This window comes from Urocitellus parryii, chromosome 3 (assembly GCF_045843805.1).
Source record: "Urocitellus parryii isolate mUroPar1 chromosome 3, mUroPar1.hap1, whole genome shotgun sequence".
Lineage (NCBI taxonomy): Eukaryota > Metazoa > Chordata > Mammalia > Rodentia > Sciuridae > Urocitellus > Urocitellus parryii.
Genome location: NC_135533.1, coordinates 213,181,508 through 213,191,479, shown reverse-complemented (window position 1 = coordinate 213,191,479; position 9,972 = coordinate 213,181,508). Strand labels below are relative to the sequence as shown.

Here is a 9,972-nt window from a genome sequence, read left to right as displayed (position 1 = left end):
GCATAGTGTAGTGGTATTTATTGTTATTTGTTTTCTTGTGAAACTAACTACTATCCATCTCCAAAATTTTTCATCTTAATGCAGTGAAATCTTGATCCCTAACATAGGCTGAAACCATTATACTATAAAACATGGTGAGAAATTAAAACTATTCATGTTATGAAAAGGCACATTAACAGGGCCAACCTTTTAGCTTTGCTGAATTTTCCAAGATATTGCAACTGAACAGCACAGTTGCTAAGATTAAAAAATTTGGCTGTGGAATCTCCTAAATGCATTTTTAATATCCCTGTTCCTCAGGCTGTAGATGAAGTGGTTCAGCATGGGGGTCACCACAGTATACATCACTGAGGCCACTGCACCCTTTCTGGGAGAATGTGATACAGCTGAACTCAAGCACACTCCAACAACTGTTCCATAAAATAAGCAAACAACTGCCAGGTGAGACCCACAGGTGGAGAAAGCTTTGTACTTCCCACCCAAGGATGGGATCCTCAGAATGGAGGCAATTATCTTATTGTAAGAGAAAAAGATCCCTGAGTTAGGGAAAAGGCCATATATGGCAGCAAGAAAATACTTGACAATGTTATCAGAGAAGTTGTCAGAACAGGAAAAATTCAGAAGTTGAGAAGGATCACAGAAGAAACTGGAAATTTTCACATCCTTGAAGCTGGTAATTTGTAAGATCATCAAATTGTGCAGCTGAGAGTCCAAAAGACTCAGCAAAAATGACACCAAAGTTAAAAAGCCACAGAGATGAGGGTTCATAATGACTGTATAATGCAGGGGGTGACAGATGGCCACAAACCGGTCATAAGCCATCACAGTCAGAAGCATGTCAACCATACAGACAAAAATGCCAAAAAGAGATATCTGTGTCAGGCAGCCCTCGTAGGAAATGACTCTATTGTGAGTTTGGATGTTCAAGAGCATCTTTGGGACTGTGGTCTAGATGAAACCGATGTCCACAAAAGACAGGTTGGAGAGGAAGAAGTACATGGGGGTGTGGAGGTGGGAGTCAGAGCTGACGGCCAGGATGATGAGCAGGTTCCCAAGCACCGGGACCAGGTACATGGACAGGAACAGTCCAAACAGGGTGGGCTGCAGGTCTGGGTCCTCTGAAAGGCTCATGAGTTGGAATTCTGAGACATGTGTTAGATTTTGTGCTACTGTATTGCTTGGACACCTTTTTAAACAATCAAAAAATGTGAGAATAAAGAAACATGTACCAAGCACCCCTCCATCTGTACATATTTGAATGGAAGTATTCACAAGATTATTCACACTTGAATACTGTGCATCAATAATGATTCTCAGGAGTGTAACACACAGTCTTTGTACACTCTTCCTTCACTTTCTGCATTATACCTCTCTTCCATATCCACTTGAGAGACATTGATCTGAACAATGTTAGAAATCTAGGAACAGTGGAAAAACAAGTTCATGATCACAACAAAATATTGCATACTCTTTTATGAAAAACATCAAGAATAAGTAATGGCCTTCATTATTAAGAAAACACTATTAATGAAACTATTTATTAATAAAAGGAAATTCAGAAGCAGTTTGATATGCCTTGTTTGGTTCTATCACCTTCGGATAAATTCATTTGATTTAAGATATTTAAAATACTGTGTACCAGTTACTTTAATTTCTCTGACAACTACATCATGGGTGAGAAATCATAATTAGAAAATATAATTGGCAATTATCTTCAAGAAATCTCATTATTCTTTTGAATTTTTATTTCCCTCCCCTTAAGTTTGTTCTTGAAAATTTATATAAATTAATAAATATTCTTCTCTTTGATGAACTTTAAATTTTGGTAAATATTGTTAAGTGCACACAATCAATGGTATCACCACAAATGCAGCATTTATATACACTGTACCTGTCAATAGTTTTAAAATCTTAAGCCCTAAGAAAAACCTTTGAATAGATTACATTTTGATACTTACATTCAAATTTAAGCATATTTTATTTCTCTTTGGTATAAATTTGAAATTTCTATAAATTTTGATATTTTGTATCAACCCATAGAATATCAGTGAAATACCTACTATACAAAACAATTCTTCATTCTTTTTTTTAAATCTTCATTCTATTCTCCAGTTGTATGGAAATTCTTACTTCAGCTTGAAGGAAAAAGATGATTAGTGTATGTCAGGTTTCACTATTGAATTGGACAATAGAAAACAGAAAAGAACAAACCAGTAACAAAATGCATCTGACCATTTACTCTCAATTTCCATTCTTATCTCATTGTGGACAGTTTGCAGACTGACGTGAGCCCTCAGACGATTCTTCAGGTAGTGCTGGTGTGGGGACTTCTATGGTATAAAGTAACTTTTTGTTAAATATAATGAATTTCTGATTAAGTGATGAAGCTTCTAAACATAATTGTTATTTTTTGCTTTTAGAAAAATCCCCCTCATGGCACAGATCAGAGGGGAGAAGTTGATGCCTTCGGATGGGCCCTTCTTCTCTTACTTAACATCAAAACAAACATCATCAGTGAACATTTCCGCTTGGTGATACACCCACCCCTCATGCAAAGAAACATAAATTCATGGTTTTCTTCAAACAGAAGTACAGGATCTATAGGAGATGTCCAGGCCACATCTTGTCCTTCTTGACCCTGACTTGATGAACTGGAACCTGTGGGTGCATTGTAGTGTTAACTGTGGAATTGTTTAAGTAGGGGATGGAAGATTGAAAAAGCAAAAGGGAAAATTGATAAAGCAATAGTACTGATAACCACGGAAATCAGAGCCCTCAATTCTGTAGGACTGGGGGAGCAAAGAAAATATGTGGCATTGTTTAGACAAAAAAAAAAAAAATCTGGGGAAAATCTTGTGATCAAGTTATTGTCTCTTAGCTCTGAATTCACCATTCTATACCCTGCTGAGGCTTCTGTGTCAGGTGCTGCAGATAGGGAGACCCCTGAGGGCAGAAGGAGAAGCAGGAGACCTGTTTCTTCCTGCCTGTGAGCTGTCTCCCTCAGCAGCACTTCTCCACCCTGGCAACAACATCGCTCTCCCTCATCCTAGACCTGCCTCAGCACAACACTCCTTCCTCCTGCTCAGGGAGGGAAGTGGAGATGCACCCTCCCCTCAGAGCTCTGGGTTCCCCTGCTCAGGACCCCCTCCTCCGGCCTTCTGAGTTTATTTTATTCTAACCTGTTTCCTTTGCTCCCCAAGTCTTACAGAAGTGGGAGCTCTGATTCCTGTGGTTATCACTACTATATTTTCCCAACATTCCCTTTTGCTTTTTCAATCTTCCATCCCCTTCTTAAGCAATTCCCCATATTCTCTCTGTTGAAAAAAAGCCAGTCCTTCCTACTGGTTGATAATTGTGATGACATTCCTCCAGCACCTCGTTCAACTTTGTCCTCCATTGGTCGGAATTCTTTGTGAGAGTAATGAAAATTTTCATTTTAGCAAGATCCAAACCATATGTGGCCAGGCCTATTAGATGGGCTTTCCAGGGTCGAAAATACAGTGAAGGAAGGAAATCGTGATGATAAACCATGGTCCTGAGGCCTGTATAGAAAGAAAGATCCTAGCACATTTCTATAATGATGCATGTAAACTCTAGAGTAGAGGCAGTCATATCAATTGCGGGGCTAGCACAATAATCCAGGAGACGGATAGTTCGTGGCTCTGTTCCAGGTGGTGGTGGAGAAAGAGGTGAAGAGAGGGCAAATTCTAAGTGCATTTTGAAGCCAATCTGACAAAGAGGTTTGCTGAGGATTAGATGGAAGTTGAGAGGAGTCAAAGATCGTCCCAGGGCTTTTGACCTAAGCAGCTATAAGGATGGAGTTGCCATCAGTTGAGTTGGGGAAGGTATTAGGTGGATAAAGTTTGAGGAGAAATCCATGAGTTGAAGTATATGCACAGTTGACTTTGAAATGTCACTAGGTGTCCAAGTGCAAATGATTCCAAATCTTTGCTCTTTGACTTGATTTATCACTTCCCACTAGAATGAGGAAGCCTGATGTCAGTCCCTTTCAGCTCTCATTTCAGCATCTCTGGTGCGCAGCACAGTGCCTGGACCACAATCATCTCAGAAAATAGCATTTGAGTGAATGGATGAAAAAAAATTGTATACTGCAGAGGTTCCAATTGAGGCCAAAGTTTGTCTTATTCAAGCTCCAACTCCACCCTTGTTTTCCAGTCAGGAAGAGAATAACCATTTGGTTCTGTAAACTGCAGCGTCTAGTGTTCATTGGAAACCCATCTTACTAGCTCATCACTTGTTAGTTGAAGTCCTTCTTCCCTGAAGTAGAGAAAAACCTCTCAGAGAGAGACACAGGAGCTTTCTGTCCTTCTTTTATAAGTGTGGCCCAGCCTGGATTCTGCTGGAGACTTATTCAGGCAGAAGACAGGGCTTTGACAACATCTCAGCTCTAGGAGGGGCCGAGGGACTGAGGTGGAGCAGGAGATGCCTCCTCCTTGCTTCTTTCTTTGTGTGTGGATATGCTGTTTGTGTTGTGCCCCCATCTCCTAGGAAACCTGAAGAACATTCTAGAACAGGTTCTCTGGGAGCTTTCCTCTCTGCTCAAGTTCAAATCCAAGTCATTACAGACTGTCTGTTGGACACTTGTCAGGGGACCACAGCCAGGTGCCTCCTTTGCCTGGTGTCCAGCACAGAATAGGAGGAGCCCTTCTGGACACTCTGTACTTTCACCTTAATTCAGCCAGCTCGGCCTTCTGCACCAGTGTGACTCTATAATGAGCTGGCTGTCCAGCACCTGACCTCTGGTGTCACCTTCGTCATGGAGGTTTTCTTAACTCCCCATTTGAGTTTATGACCTGGGCAGTGCTAGGGGAATTGTGAGTTCTGGGTCATTCTGAAAGCAAATGACAGAATCTGTTACCTGTGGGTTGCACTGAGAGAGAGAGAAGCCCAGAAAACTTTCAGGATTCCAGCAACACTTGATAGACCAGCCTTTTGACTTTAATTACTTCAATGAAGGCATATATGTCACTTTCTTTCTAGCTTACACATGTTCAAAGTGGAATTTTTCAAAGTGATTAACCAAATAAACCCTAACAGAATGTCATTAAATTCTTCCAGAGGACTCTGGATGAATCTAGAAAAGACATTGAGCTGATCTTGCCTCCCCACTCCCCTACCCCAGTCTCTGAAGGTGAGCCTGAGTTTGTAAAATGACCCACATCTCAGTTGCCCCTAGAATGGGATGCTTTCTACTCAGGGCCCTGGGAGCATGGGTCTATGGTCACCCTATGCCCCAGATAGTTACCCTTTACTCTTCCTGGATCTCCCAGATCCACATGCTGCAAAGCTCTGTGTGATAAGGGGACAGACCCTGAAAAAGATGAATTGACCCACTGCTGTCATCCTTTAACATTTCTGAGTCACCACCTTTGAAGGAAGGACATTCATCTTTGTGATTCACAATGTTCATCTGCAGAGACTCCAACACTCCCCACAAAAACACAAGGCAGGAAGGAGCCAAGATTCTTGGTGGTGTCTCCCATCCCCTGGCTAATTTCTGACACCTGTGGTCAAGAGACTTGATTTGGGTCTGACTCTTCTTTTTCCTTTGTTGTCAACTTCCAAGGAGTCATAGGTAAAATTGACAATTGTTTAGCATTTAGATTTATTTATGGTTTGATTTTTTTTAAGCAATTAAGTTACCGGATTAAGTTTGTGCAAAAATGAAGATGCTTATCTATGTAGTATCTACACAGTCAACAAAGGGCAACTGGCTGTGTTAGCCATCCTACCCCTGTCCTAGTGGCCATCTGGCAGGCAGGTGTCCTTGAAGAACAGTATCTGAGTGACTTGTGCTGAAAGGGTAGGCAGTGCCCTCCCCACAGCTTTACAGGTAGAAGGTGAATCCAGGAAGTTCAAGGACCACCACTGGGTGCATCTTTGAGAAGTTGAACAAAAGCTATCATGTTGACAAACAACTTCTCTTGGAGGACCGAGGGAGAGAGGGAACTGGTGATGGGACTAAAGTCCCAACCATAAGCACTGGCTTACGTAAAAAGGAAGGCAGCAGCTCCTGGTGGAAAGGAGCCAGGAAACTAGTCATGAGGACTACAAAGTCACCATAGGCAGTGACCATTCTTCCTAGGCCCTCCTTACTGAAACCTGCAGCAAATCCACCCCAGCAACCTTATTTGAGGTGGGGCATGCACAGTTACAGTTGAAACTGTAGAAGGGTCAGGCTCAAGAAATGTGAATTCAAAAAGGAATTATCTGGGTTGCTGAAAGTAATTTAGGGATGGTCTCATTGTTTGAATGACCTAGAGTTCTTTTGAGCTTGTTTTCTGATAAGACCCATCTCTAAAAGCTCATCAGAGGGGGAAGGATGTACTCTGACTTGGCTCTTGTTTTCTCTGTTGGGAATGACAGAACCATTTTGATGTTTGGAATGTGGAAAGCATTTTACTCTGTACATAAAGCATCCTCGAGGGTCCAGGTGGCTCTCTGTATACAACCAGTGAGTCACAGGCAGACAGATGAGCCTCGGTGGAAAGACTTGGGGCATCCTCTGTTTGGGGATTTGTATCCAGCTGGTCTGGTCTCTGCTTTGGTCCATCATCCACACTTAGCCACAGTCCTGGGATCCGCCATTCTGTCCAGGAAGATTTCATAGGGAGAAATTTTGAAAACAAGTTGATTAACCTTTTTTCTTAACAACTGGTGTGATGGGCAAACTGGGAAGACTTGTATTTTAGGCATTTTTGTCTAGAGCCTGCTGTCCCATGTCAGGGGTGGGGGGAGTTTTGAGCACTGAGTCCAAGTATACCGTGGTATACTTGGATGCAAGGAATATGTTTTGTTCCCCGATTTAGCGCACCACCCTGGGAAGTGCATGCCACAGACCAACTCCACCTTCACCTTCACCACCTGTCGCATCCTGCATCCTTCAGACGAGCTCACGCGGGTCACACCAAGGTAAGGGTCCCTGGCCCCTGGTGGGCAGAGGTGGGGTGAACCCGGGCACTCCCTTTCCTGCAAGGCTTCCTATGGAGCAAAGTGAGGTCAAGGAGCTCATGCAAAAGCCAACTCTAGCCAGCTTGAGCATTTTAGGAGCATTTATAGTCACCTGTGCTGAGTCAGATCTTTGCTTTTGAATTGAAGCTCCTGTTGATTCAGATGCAGCGCAGATGGAGAAACCTCAACCCACCTTTCATTGCCCTTTTATTGGCCCTGAAATTACTCTCAGGCCCTTCCCGAACAGGCGAACAATTGAAATCCAACAGACCTGCAGCCAAATCTGCTGGATGTTTGCCCCAGAGCTTGCCAGTAGAGCATGGCGTTCTTTCATGGTGGAGTTACGGCGCTCTGTGGAAGCCCTTGTACCTCTGGAACAGGCCCCAGGAACCATGCACCACAGCCAGACTATAATGACCCGAATGATAAAACTCCAAGACCAAGCCAGAGCCCAGCATGGTCAATTCCTTCTGGTGCAGCATCTGGAAAGAGGCCTTGTATGTCGTGGGTTGGTCTGTTTGGCTTGATCCGCTGCACAACTTCCCTCCACACCTTCCAGTGAAAGGGAAAGTGGTCTCCCCAACATAACAGAATGCCCCCCTCAGCCGTTCCCTCTGTGGTGCAGTCAAGCAAGATTCTGAGGTTTATGGAAGGTAAGGCTGAAAGGGAGGGAGGTGAGAAGGGCCAGCTTAGAGGGAGCAGCCATCCCCAGGAGCACCTTCAACTATGAATAATTCTCCGCAGGTCATGTGAGGAGGACCACGAAGCAGCCCTGTGCCCCGCTGAGCTGAGAGGAGATGTAGGGCAGAGAGTCTGAGCCCACGGGCGAGGCAGGGGGTGAGCACACGGCCAGTAGTGCCTGCCCTGGCAGGTCACATGGAAAGAGCTGTGTGTGCATGCGTGGCCGCCACTAACCCGGGGACTGAGGCTTGGATGTGTCTCTGTGGTTGTGCCTGGCTAACAGAGCCTTGACCGTCCACACCCCTAACCCTCTAAACTGCCCCAGCAAGTTGAGTGCCAACGCTAATACAGGCCTAACCCGAAGGTCTCATCCTGTAGATCTCTAAATTTTAGTTCTGTCTTCTCCATCTCCCCTCTGGCCCAGAAGAACCTGGTTTTCCCATCCTGTGGCTCTGTGTTTCGAAGAGGCTGTCTTTAAAGCCACAGAACTCAGCTCCCCAATGAAGGCTGGTGCAGGGCAACTAGATGCCCTTTCTAACTACAGCCTCAGAATGCAGACTGCACCCAAGTGGATCTTCATCTGGAAGACCACCCAGCTGTGTCCCGGACCAGGAAAACCATAGGAAGTCAGGAGTATGGAAGGGCTTTCTTACCAGAGTTGGAAAGAAAGGTAGCCAGAAACACAATTAAATTTCCCTGAGGATGGTCACACAAGGTTTTAAGTCTAGAATTTTTTTTTTTTTTACCCTGTCTTAAGGATACATCAACATTTGTAAAATTCTCCCTTTTGCCTTTACAAAATCCACATTTTCAACCACAGGAATATGCTGTGGTTTCTAATCTCACATTTCTCAGAGTACTCCTGATCGGCCAGCTTACTCCCACCTTAGCTTGTGGGAGATGGCCCTGTTCTGTGGTCACTGCCCTTGCTGATTGGCCACAGGGTGTTTCCAGCCTGTATTTCCGGTTGAACTGTTTCCCAGGAAGGGCCCCTTTGGTCACTCCAGGGACCTGCTCCAGAAGGGGTCCCCTACCTTCCCTTTATGTGGTTGGTGCTCTGCCCATGGTATTTGGGCCTCCCCTGGGCAGGCTGGGGACACTCATCTGACCTGCCCCTGCCAAATCGGAGGGCAGGTCCCAGGAGACCTTTGGAAGGAGGTACTCCTTTGCCCTTGGCTGCTCATTCAGAAGCAGGGCAGGGCTCGTGCCTATTTGCCCACCCCTCCCCCCGCCCCATCCTTGGAGCAGCTGTTAAAAATCAGTCTTCCTTGTTTTCATAAGCAGACCCAGAAGCCTTTCCCCCTGCTTCCCCTCCTCTAGACTTCTTTGTCTGCTGGGCCCCTAGGGGTCCTCAGCATGACACTGAGTGAAGGAAGGATCCTTCAGCTTTCCTTTAGTCACTCGGGAGCCTGAAGCTGGGAAACTCTGTAAATGAAGGTCCCATAATACATGGCATGGCTTCCTTCCACTGACCCCATAACTCCGCTCATCAAAATGGGTTTGGACAGCATGTGAAGGTGGTGAGGGGCAACAAGGTGCAGAGGAGAGGGCTCTGTCCTAGTGGTCAGGAGGCTGAGGTGCTCGCCACCTGGCCTTGGCCCACCCCTGGGGCCATTTTTGCCATTTCTAAAATAAGCCATTGTATCCCATAGTTCTGGTTAGTGTCTTGCCTGAGGGAGAAGTAGGGATTAGGAGGGAACACTGGAATTTGAGTGGATTTGGTGGGGAGGAAGGCCTCTTTGCCAATGAACTTCTTTCCCCATCTGAGAGCATTGGGGTCACTCAGACTTTAAATCTGGGTTATCCACTTAATACCCAGGTGTGACTAAGAAGCCACCTAAACTTGGAGCTGTTTCTTGGTCTGCAAAGGGAACAGTTATACCATCCAGCAGAGGAGAGCAAAGAGAATCACATGCATCTTCCATCAACTCACAGCAGGGCCCTATTTAAGGGATTCCCAAGCCTCCATGGGTGAGGGGAAGAAACAGATGTGGACAGAGGTGTCTGGGGCTCCCATTGCAGGGAGTCCTCCTATTATGTCCCAGGTCCAACCCTATGGAATGACCACTGACCCTCCCCCTGGTGCTCAGGGGCATTTCTGATGGGTAACCTGTCATCTTTTCCTTTCAGCCTTAACTCGGCCCCGACTCCAGCTTGTGGCAGCACTAGCCACTTGAAGTCCACACCAGTGGCCACGCCGTGCACTCCACGGAGACTGAGCCTGGCCGGGTCCTTCACTAACATCCGGGAGTCCACGACCACCATGAGCACATCCCTGGGGCTGGTGTGGCTGCTCAAGGAGCGGGGCATTTCTGCGGC

At 45.5% G+C, this 9,972-nt stretch overlaps 1 pseudogene; it reads right to left on the bottom strand.

Annotated features, from left to right (window-relative positions):
• Window positions 1–243: 243 nt before the first annotated feature.
• On the bottom strand, window positions 244–4,779 carry LOC144253911 (olfactory receptor 7E24-like; annotated as a pseudogene).
• Between the last annotated feature and the right edge of the window lie 5,193 nt (window positions 4,780–9,972).